At 34.2% G+C, this 12336-nt stretch overlaps 1 protein-coding gene across 1 annotated transcript in view; it reads left to right on the forward strand.

Moving 5' to 3' along the window:
• Positions 1-207: 207 nt before the first annotated feature.
• Positions 208-12336, forward strand: part of LOC118273519 (long-chain fatty acid transport protein 4) — a 47181-nt gene continuing 35052 nt past the window's right edge. The window contains exon 1 of the mRNA XM_035590527.2: positions 208-491. The gene's annotated coding sequence lies outside the window, so the exon portion shown is untranslated. The remainder of the gene's footprint in view (positions 492-12336) is intronic.

Consider the following 12336-nt stretch of genomic DNA (forward strand, 5'->3'; position numbering starts at 1 on the left):
TGGCAAGTGTACTGCAGGATATCCAATCCCACCCACAAGTGGATCGGCTCATCTGGAATTAATTGGGGAAAGCCTATCTTCAGCAACAGACGTCTTGTAGCCAATATGAAGGAGATAATTAATAACATAACCAGTGAAAGGTGTTACGTTTCATATAACCAATGTTATGTTTTAAAGAGGAGTCCCACGGTGACAATAATGTGGCACAATCACCGGTGTTCCGTAGATGACGGTCGTATGAAACCCCGCTTCCGCTAATCGGTCCGCGGTCGCCGGTCACCGGTTGCGTTCACAAAGTCGCTGACTCGCGCGGCGGACGCATGTGTAGTGAGTTGTTAGACTGTCGCGACATCGTACCGGTAAAAGTTATTTAAAATAAAAGTTATTCTAAATTTAAAAAAATTCGTTGACTAATTTTTGTGTGCAATATTCGAGTTTATTTATACGGATCAAGTGCTGGCTGTTTTTTTTTTCGACACAGGAGCAAAATTGTAAGTTTATTTTTTTTTGTTTTTAAATTATTTATACATAGATAAAATATAATTTTATTTTAATAATGTAAGCAAGTGAAGGACACCATGCAAGATTTTATATTAATTATTTAAAGTGCTTGTGTTAATTCCTGAAAATTTACGAAAATATTTTTTATTTAAAATCCTGCGATAAGAAATTAAGAGATCTATAGGTATTCAAATAATTGGGGTAATTATATTAATTTTAGTGTAAGCCAATCGAACATTTTCTCTCATTTTCAGGACTGAAAAACAATAAACACCATTGTCAGTAGGTAACTTGATAAAGAGATTATATTGACATTGGTATAAAATACAACGACTTTTGATAATTGTATCAAAATTATAGTAATACCTGCAAACAACGTAATAAAAATTAGCACTGCATTACATTAATATTACAATACAATAGGTGCATTAGTTAGATACCTACTCATTACGTAAAATCGATCATTTGTTAATTTAATGAGGTACCTAAAACTCATTTATTTTTATATTATTTTATACTAGTTTCTACCAGCGGATTCGCCTACGTTCTCGTGAGATAAAAGTTATCCTATCACCCAATTCAGCTCATACCCTGTCTGTATACCAAATTTCATCAAAATCCGTTCAGTAGTTTCAGTGTGATTGACGGAAATATCTAGGTAAACATTCAAACAAACAAACTTTCACATTTATAATAGGATTATAGTGCGACACTAAATATTTTCACAAACTGGTTCTCACACAAAGATGATGCAGTCTTATATGAAGTTAATGTTACCTAGCAACTGAATATTTAAGCAGCAATTAAGTTACTAAGTGTTATTGCTACTTCGCCTGCATGGTCAAAGGAAGCCATATTCCATAAGAAATTTTGCGGCGACGTGAAAGAAAGATCAACCAAGAAGCAAACAAACAAACACACTTTCGCTTTTGTCATAGTAGATAGTAGTTATTGGTAAGGATAGTAAAAGTTGAATTCAGATTTAATAATGCTTTGTACCTAAATTAGCTGTTGTTTATTAGTAGGTTGGCCTCATTATTTCAATTGACTTCGTGAATTGTCTGTCAAAAATATAAAAACCACCCTGTACCTACTTTTGCTTTTTGAGCCGGAGCCCTGGTAACTAACTAGGCAGTCCTCCTGGTCGGTATTAGCCTTACTGTGCCCCATCTGTGGAGTTTGAGTGACTAACATCCTAATTTGCAAACATTCGCGTAATTACATCGTACATTAAATTAAAATCCTTAGACTCAGACTAATTACCTAGCATACCTAGTTTTTCTAAATAAGCTCTTTCCTACATAAAAACTTTTACAAACAATACATTGTTCATTCTCATGCATCTAAGCATTATAAAACAAGAAATAACGATTTATTTAATCAAGAACTAGAGTTGAGAAGGAAGTTTTTATTGAAATTCTCAGTTGCAAAACAATTTTATCTTTTCTTTGATTGCTTATCATGTTAATTGCGTAAACCGACGTTGTATCAAAAGATAATTGTGTAATTATCTACATAATATTGATTTGCAAAAATTAAGACTACGTTTACCCCCCAATATCTAATAGATAAAATTAAGAATTTCATAAAATATTATCTGACCATTGGATTATTTAATTATTTCTTATCTGAAACGAATCGTAAATCTTTCATTTGAATAATTAGGTAGATATACAATTTTTCTACGTTTTACCCAATTACCCCTCTCCCCAACTTCCCAATCGCAGATTCCCCATCAACCCTTAAATTCCTAACCCCCAAAAAGCCGGCAACGCACTTGTAACGCCTCTGGTGTTTCGGGTGTCCATGGGCGGCGGCGATTGTTAATCATCAACTGATCCGTCAGCTCGTTTACCGACTTATACCATAAAACACGTGTGGTTATCGAATCCCTACTAAAAATATTTGGTTCTTTTGTAAATTGAAGTTTATTACATGTTTTGGTTATTCGATAGGTAGGTACATCATTACACATAAATGAAACCCTTATTATAATGTAAACTGATAATTTATGATATCTCACTGATGAAAAAAAAACACGTGCTGTATTGTACCTAGGTATGACTTTGCGTATCATTTTGGTGACTAACGAGTGTGATTTATGACTGCTAAATGATTTTGTAATGTATATTAATTATTAATAGATTGTGAACTTTACCGTTTTGACTTACCTAGAGTTGGAAATTAATAAAACTATGCATCGATGCTCGTCAGCTCTTTAGAGTGCATTCCCTTCCGTTATATTTATTTTTAGCCGGGACTGCCTCGGCTTCTCAGCCAACAGGTCTTAGTCTACTGTCTAGTCTAAAAAGAATATTCGTTTATTTGTTGAGTACCTAACAATAAACAAAAAACATAATAGCTATGCTTATGCGAAGTGTAGGTACGACTGTGTCATACTCGTAGATGTTATTAAATTTTTCTACATGTTTTGTCGGTACCTACTTAAATGTTTTTACGTCGTACAAATGTATTTAAATACGTTTGCAGTTAGAAAAGAAATTAACTTAATAAGCACGCCAAATACCTAACACTATTCGGAAAGAAAACCTAAAAGATATTGGAAAAACTCAAAAAAGAAAATTAGTTATAGTCTAAGATAATTAGATATATTTTTATCTATCCTAAAGTGAAAAATATTTTCAGACTGCACTCGCTCAAGCTGAAATAATGTTCGTGGGATAAACTTAAAAGAAAGTTCTGACAATGATGTGCAAATAAAAAGTTATTGTAATATGTGAACGCAGCCATGGCCCCAAGCGCGATAATTTGAATGAATTTATTCGTTCTTTTGTTTTAATTTTCCCACAGCAAACGTCATTTTTCGCGCCATTAATTCTGTCACATTTAACTTGGCGCTCACATTAAAATATTAAAATTAAATCTACTTAGAATTTGCTTTTTTGAAATGTTAAAGTATTATTATAAATAATTACTTATGCTGACACTTTGTATTAGTTTGACCTTCACCAAATATTAATGTTGTCTACTTCTTTCCCTTAACATTACGAAGTATGTACCGATTTGTGTAAAATTCTAAGTAGCGCCACAGATAATTATGTCCTGCGTATGTCTACGTCATGTCATAATGACAATGACGACTGTGGCGAATATTTTGACCTCCTAATTTAATTTTGATGTGCTTCTCACGTACAAATGAGTGTTGGAAGCATAAAATTAGGAGTTTATTTCACTAGTCTTCCTATTAAAATTCACAATCAGTGTCTATGTACGCATTTGAAATTCTCCGAAAGTAATGTGGAGGTGTTTAGGGCTCTGGATTTACTATGTCATGTGGAATGTAGATTAAATTCCAATCAATCATAGTAAAGCACGGGATTTAAATAATTAGGATTTATTTATGGTATCACTATCAATAGGCATGTTTTTTCTAATACTAATGTTGCTACGGATTAATTTTATTATCTAGTTTATACCTAGTTAAGATAGAGCGTTGCTTGTAACCAGAATACTCTCAATAATTAGTTATAATATCAAAAAATTGTTAAAATATGCATTAAATAAATATCCTTTCACATTAATTTGGTCTTCCGCGTCTCCATATCAGAAAGTTTCGAAGCCCTTAGATGACTCTAATGGTAAGAATAAAATTGATGAGTTGGTGTCTTCTCTACAGTTACCGCACTTCAACTGCAGCTTACCACTTTAAACGCCACGGGGTTCACCGGTGACAGACGTTAGTCTTTAGTCTTTGGCAGTCAAAAACATAACCCGTGGTGTGGCGGAACGCAGATTCACGCGAGACACAATGTGTTTTCTATTGTCTTATATGTACATCGGCATACGAGAGCTTAAAATCATTCCATAGGTACATAAATGCTTTAACAATACATAGTTACCCACCGGTTAATATAGTTTGTATACCACAAGTTAATTTTTGTCTAGTCTAGTCCGGTTTTCTCAGTACAAAGATCATACATACGTACTTCGGTCATTATTCGGCTGTAAGCCGTCATTAGAACATAATAGCAACTTTTTATTAAGTCTGGAAAACCCGAATTAACGAAACGTTACTTATTTTGTTTCATTTTTGCTTGAGTAAATGCATCAAGTATCAACGACTCTTGTTGTTTTTTCTTCTGCTTTGTACCTATTTGTACATGAGGTCCTAGTCCTTGGAGCATGTGAACATCAATATGTTTGTAAACTTTTTAACGTAGTAGGCCAGTGCAGATACCTCTAATAAAGGTAAAAAGTAAAAGAAATTTATAGTAGAATGAAACCTATTGGAAATGGAAGAGAATATGCTAAAACAAGAAAAAAATAAAAATTCCACTCCATCCGAGTTCGGGAAGTGGGGGGGAGGGAGGTTTTAAGAGTAAAAATCGGTTTATCGCAATTTTCGGCGAAACTACAAGTCCTATGAAAAAAAGTTAAATGGCAAAGTTGTAGGTAATAAAAAGATCTACAACTTTTGTATTTACAGTTTTTTTTATATTACTTCAAAATTTTGTGGAAAATTAAAAAAACTACGATTTCGGTTTTTTATTCTTATCTTTGACAAAAATATATATTTTTTATCGAAATTTTGTGAAAACGTGCCTTTATACGTACCAACGTAAACTGTAATCTTTTGGAATTGAAAAAAATATTTTTTTACCAGATATTGATTAAATACCGAAAAATTATCCTAATTTTCAATCGAAAATTCACGCGTCAAAATATCAGCTTTTTTATAAAATTCGGTGGGCTGTTTGTTCGTTGAAATCTCTACTTTTCGATAGTGTAAAAAAAAATTAACGTTACTATGAAAAATGTTCTGAAAAAACAGAGGATAGTGAGTCTGGAGATCGTCCCGCGATTCCCGACGCCCGGATTGTCTCTGGAGGAGCGAGCGACACTGGGATGACGTCTCCTCCTTCTGCGAAGCAGTCATGCTAGCAAAGAAGAAGGCGGGACACGTGAGGGAACGAACCTCCTCACCTCCCAGCCTGCACGAGAGACACTCCGGGCGTCGGGGATCGCGCAAAGAACTCTGGCCTCCGTAAGTACGGGTCTGTAGACGGCGAGCAAGGGTAGCTTGCCGCCCGAACAGAACTAGACCCGTGCATGCGGCGCGTCGCGTTCCGCGCGCGCCTCAAAGTGCCATCAGACCACCTCAGATGGTGTCTAGTATGGCTGATGCCTGATCCGGATCTGCGGACTACCTAACGGGTTTACCGGGGCTCCGGCTCGAAAAGCAGGACTAGGAACAGGGTGGTTTTTAGTCAGTAAGAGTCTGACACTCCCTCTCGCCTCACCTAAGGCGAGAGGTCATTGGATTGGATTGAATGATTTTGACACCTTAAAAAATAAAAAAGGTTTATAAATTATCTTCAAATAGCAACAAATAAGTATCTACGTATTTAATTAAAACAAAATTCTACAACTTTCTTATAACATTGTAGATGTCTTATCAAATATAAACATTATTAACTTATTTGATTGTTAATCATAGTAGAATGTTTTAATTTATATTTTTTTTTATTGGTCAATGTACCATTTAATCTTACGCTACATGAGTTAATTGTAATAAATAGCTCAAAATTGTGCATAATGATGAAGAACATTTTTTTCGATTCGAGTTTTTTTAGTTTATTGCGTTTTTTGAGAACATTTTTCATAGTAATGTTTATATTTTTTTTAACTATCGAAAAGTAGAGATTTCAACGAACAAACAACCCACCGAATTTTATAAAAAAGCTGATATTTTGACGCGTGAATTTTCGATTGAAAATTAGGATAATTTTTCGGTATTTAATCAATATCTGGTAAAAAAATATTTTTTTCAATTCCAAAAAATTACAGTTTGTTTGGTACGTATAAAGGCACGTTTTCACAAAATTTCGTTAAAAAATAAATATTTTTGTCAAAGATAAGAATAAAAAACCGAAATCGTAGTTTTTTTAATTTTCCACAAAATTTTGAAGTAATATAAAAAAAGTGTAAATACAAAAGTTGTAGATCTTTTTATTACCTACAACTTTGCCATTTAACTTTTTTTCATAGGACTTGTAGTTTCGCCGAAAATTGCGATAAACCGATTTTTACTCTTAAAACCTCCCTCCCCCCCACTTCCCGAACTCGGATGGAGTGGAATTTTTATTTTTTTCTTGTTTTAGCATATTCTCTTCCATTTCCAATAGGTTTCATTCTACTATAAATTTCTTTTGTTTCAAAACCTATCTGCACTGGGCTATAGTGGATAGTTGCTTTTTTATGATATAAGCCGGTAAACGAGCAGACAGATCACATAGTGTAAGCAATCGCTGCCCCCAATAGACACCCGAAACACCAAAAGCGTTACAAGTGCGTTGCCGGCCTTTTTGGGGGTTAGGAATTTAAGGGTTGTTGGGGTATTCGGGATTTGAAGATTGGGAAGTGGGGTAATTGGGCCTCCAGTAACCTCCCTTACACAAGGCAAGCGTTGTTTCACGTCGGTTTTCCATAATTCGCACCGTATTGCATTAAAAAAAAATCCCAGTAATAAACAAATGTTACAATCACATGCACATAGTAGAAAATACATTCGTCCGTTAGCGACGATATAGGAAACTTGATGCAACGCCAGCTGTTCCGGGCGCATCCAGGATGCGGATTATATACGTACCTGTTAATTTCTTCATTGGATTTTCAACTTTATAACAAAACAATACAGTGTAAATTTAATCAAAATTTTTGACAGAAAGGAGTAGGTTAACTTGCTGGCTTCTCTACCTATATGTGTATGTTAAATATATGGATAGCGTGATGAAACAAACACAAATACACGCCATTTATTGACAAAACAATGTATTGTGTGTGGTATTTGTGAAAATAATGAGTAATGATTCCCAAGATTTATAATTTTTTAATTGTTTCTTTAATCCTTTGTAACTATGAGCTGTGTAGACAATTAGACAGGTTTCCTACAAGGTAACTAAGTTTTAAATTTTAGCAGTTTCGCGTAAAACTGACGTAAGATACCTAGTTTGATCTTATGTGATGTAGAGTTGTAGAGACTATAATATTTTTTTAACAAAATTGTCCTTGGTATTGTTTTAGTTTTTTGTTTATAAAGGTAAACTAACCTCAGCGAATTGATGTTAAATTCTGAATTTAAATTCATCTGAAAAGAATATTGTACTCACATAGCATACTCTCTGCCCTTTATTTCTCTCTGTTATTTAGGATCTAACATTGCCTACCCAAATAATAGAACACTTCAACAGTCTCCACACTATTATAGAAACCTAGATATTCTAAAGTTAAACACATGATTCATGTCTTCTAATACCTGCTTCAAATTCACATTGAAATTGCCAATCATTAACAAAGATGCATAAGTTTTGTAGGTATAATTAGGTACGTAGTTACCTACCCATGATAGTGCGGTTGATTACGCGACAAAAATTCAAGGCTAGGAAGTACCATCACTTCGTAATGATCGAATAGTAATAGAGAAGACAACAGCAAGTCAACCTACACCAATCTATCAAATTCTACATTGGATTTCCGACTTTATATCAAAATGGTTAAAGTTGAAAATGTAATGAAGGAATCTCTAATGCGATTAGAGGTACTTATAGTATGACCACCATTAGTGTTGCCATATGTGTATGGCAATGCCATGGTGTATGAAACAAAGGATGGGTTGTAAAACGATTGTGTACCGGTTGTAAAAGGTTCACGTGTCACGTGTCAAAATAAACATTAATTCATGATATTTTCCCGTTCAAATTTTATGTTTTTCCTCGCGATGGTGGCGTTTAGATTGCATTCTGTCAGATATTTATTTTGGCTACTTATTTATCATTTATGATTTACTAGCTTCTGCAAGCGGTTTTGATTGCGTTCCCGTGGATAAAAAGTATCCTATCACCCAAATCAGCTCATACCCTGTATGTATATCTGGAGCTGCGGGCTATCTGACGGGTTTACCGGGGCTCCGGCTCAAAAAGCAGGAGTAGCGACGTTGTGGTTTTTAGTCAGTAAGAGTCTTACACTTCTCTTATAGCGTCGCCCATGGTGAGAGAATTTTCGGGGGAAATCATCCAATGACTTCTAAAAAATACGTTTCTAATGTTTTAAAATAATCTTCAAGACGGACATTAAAATAAAATTAGTCATCTAACTTATTATTTGGATACTAAATTTCTAAGAAATTTTAAAGCTTATTGCAATTTTGTTAATATAAGTAAGTATAAAGATATATAAAATATATTTAGGTAAGTTTTATTCGCGTAAATTCGCATATTATGTTATTACAGTGATAAACTCTTGGGAATGAATATAATTGTATTGTTTCACGTGTTTCAATGAGACTGGCTACTGAGTACTGAACAGGAAGTATAAAGTTATGACTAAGATAATGAGATCAAATAAAAAAATAATAATCATCCTCATGGGACCGATTTCTTATTGTTCTTGAATACGTCAATGTTTTGTCTGTAATTTAATTGATTTACTACATGGCTGTATTGAATATTCATTGATTTCTTTTAAACTTTACAAAATATGTCGCTGTTTTTGTTAGGGCGGGTTTGACATACATCATTACATATAGCTTATAGCAGTTTAAGGGCCTATTTTACCACCTTATAAGTAATGTGGCAGATAGTTCGAACAAATAACGTTCCATGTATTTTTTTTATCGAGACAAAATCGCCGCTGCCTACCAAAACCGCTGCAACTCTTGTAAGCCAGGATCTACAGTAGATACAACCATAAAACATGTTCTATGTATGTTAACATTAACATTGTGAAAAAGTTAGGTACTTGAAGTTTGTCAGAGAGCGTTACCTACACTCTTTCTAATGCTTTTTTTACGGTTCATAGGTATTATGATATCATTAATTTAGAGATAATCGGGTAATAAGTAGTCTGTACACAAACATATTGTTATAAAGTTAAGGGTACACTAGAGGACAATGAATGTCCTGCGACACATGTCGCCAGCGACGTTGTGTGAGGTAGCGCGATGTTGTCGGACTTTGGTCGACATGTCGGATAACATCAACGACGCTGTGGACTCGTCATATATTATAATTATGTCGGACGGAATCGGCCGGCTTCGCATCACGCCGATACCATGTTATTGGACTTTTGTCCTTTAGTGTGTACTAGCCGTGGTGCCATTTGTCCCCTAGTGTATCCTAGGCTTAAATGTAGATGTCAATAGAATTATTCATGTGTTATGCAACAAAAATTACAAATTCAAATTATTTTTACAACATTTGCATAATAATGTAAAAAATACAAGTTACTTATATTGTTGAAAAAAATTGTTATTAATAATCATTTTGGTACCTACCTATGTTCAGTACAGTCGTAAACACGCATAATGTGTTGGTACGTAATAACTACGTATGAAATATAAGTAAAGATCCTTGGCTTCAGGTACAATGATACACAATGCACGTTTTCCATTTTCGCTCTTTGCCCGATAAACTCTGCCTACCTTTAGGTACGTCAGTCCTATAACCGTTTACATAGACCACCTCTGAACCATTTCTTAACTATGTAAACGTTACCTATCGTGACATAGAACCTAAAATAACCTCATACTTGTACTGTACAGTAGCTGACAGTAACTTCCACACTCAGAGACATTTCTAAACTATTCATTAGTAACAATTTTGTTCCGAAAACAATTGCTAAGAATTGGGAAGTAACAATTAAATGACTCTGAGTACGGCGATAAGTCACTCTCCTAGTGTTCTACCCCATCAAGAAACAAAAGAAGTGTTTGTTATGTATATAAAAATAAATATTGTCAATCAGTCAGTTTAACTCATCACAGCGATGTTACAATCTCTGTTAGTTTAGCAATGAATAATTGCATTGTTTGCAAAACTTGGCTCATCCATCACAAATTATGCGTTATTTGCTGTTAAAACTCGTAAATATTCATAGTTTTATGATGATTCGCATGTATGAGAGTCAGGGTCATTGAGATTTCTAACTTTATAGAGTTGGTTTACTTGATTACGCATCCCGGTGTTGCTTGAAAATAATCGGGCTTTTACCAAACAGTTCGTGAGTAAATGGTGCATTTGAATTAACTGCTAATTAATCTTAGTTAATTCTAGTTTTCTATTTATTTATTTCCTGTACTTGTTTGATACATTTTTAAATATTTAATTATAGAAAAAAAAGTTAAAACATAAAAAGCAGTAGCTTACCAGTAACGGGAGAAACTCAATCCTAGTAGTTTGATTATTAGATAGCCATAACATTCAACAGAGTTACTTTCGAGAAATAAAAGAAAATCTAGTATTTGCTTAATAATTAATTATTATGTTATCGCGCTGCTACTGTAGCAGCTCGACAATCGCCGCGTCGTGTGTCGCGGAATGCTGCTCATGAATATGAGCCTCTAGCCTGGCTTGAAACTAGTCGAGTTCCTCGTCAAACAGTTACGTGAGCCGATAACATAATAATTAATTTAATATGTCTCACGAAAGTTACAATAAAATTACTTAATAATTGTTTACGTTTCGCGAGAGATTCTTCCCTAACGTCACATTACACAAGAATCACATTATGTAATTTCAATACACCAAATCTATTTCCCTTTTATCTATTTCCTAAGTTATCTAATACTAAACATTATAATATACACGTGACGTTGCAGCACGTGTCCTAATGATACCTAATAACAATGCTTTATTGTATAATCGATAAAGAAAAAAATTACATATTGAAATCTGTGCGCGATAAGACACTACGTACATTAGTAAAGGCAACTGCACGCTGTATGGGCAGAAATACTGCTTCTTATTTTTACTTTTAATGCGTGTTTTCTTGGGTGAAATGTTTTTTTTTTAGTTACTTATACGATGTTTAAAAAGTTGTTTTAACGTATTTGTTAAGATTAAAATTGATATTAAAATTGTTCTACTTTTTTTTATTTTATTCATCCATACGTACTTACGTACCTCCTACAGAACTGGAAAAAAGGTTTTATTTATACATTTTATAAATAGAATGTGCACCTCTGGTTTTGCTTTCGGGCTTCTTACAAAGCGATTATTATTGATTAAAATTGATCAGCTTAACGTACTTTTAGTTAAGTCTTACGAGTAATGAGAATGGCAACCAAAGACTTCGCCAGTGTCTATCTTTAATATTAATTATTCCCAATTTTTAAATCTATTTATGCCATTGAAAAACAAATTTCTTTACAAAAAACCATCGGTATTGTTTCCATATTTCTATTCTCTCTCCGACACAGGACGGATACAGTGCGTGATCATCGTAAGGACGTCGCTAGACGAGCGTCACGTCACGGCACCACCACATGTGTCACGGTGTCACGGTCAATAAATGCGCGACTCCAAATTGAGTGTGGAAGATTGGCTCGTTTGTTACTCACAAATTGACCGCTTTGTTCTTTGAATAGTCTAGTTGTAGGTAGGTAATAGACGATAGTCTGGATGCTAAACAATTTCTAGATGTATTGCCATACGTAGGTAGATAGGTTTCCGATAGTTATTCGGTTTTTTGTGTGAAGGAAACTTCGTTAAACTAAGACATTTTCTTTCTGTAATATTAAAATTTCTACTTTTATCCACATTCTCTGACCCTAAATATCGTAGTGGGATGTAGGGTATACACAAAACTTAAACTCTTCAATCTAGAACCAGATTCAGTTCAGATAAAATAAATCCTAAATTTCGTGAGACATACGAAAGTGAGTAGCAGCGCGACAATCGCCGTGTCGTGTGTCGCGGAATGCTGCTCATAAATATGAGCCTCTAGCATGGCTTGAAACTAGTCGAGTTCCTCGTCAAACAGTTACGTGAGTAAGCCGATAACATAATAATAAATAAAGCCTAAATGTTCAGTAAGATT

The sequence above is a fragment of the Spodoptera frugiperda genome, chromosome 1, assembly GCF_023101765.2.
Source record: "Spodoptera frugiperda isolate SF20-4 chromosome 1, AGI-APGP_CSIRO_Sfru_2.0, whole genome shotgun sequence".
Lineage (NCBI taxonomy): Eukaryota > Metazoa > Arthropoda > Insecta > Lepidoptera > Noctuidae > Spodoptera > Spodoptera frugiperda.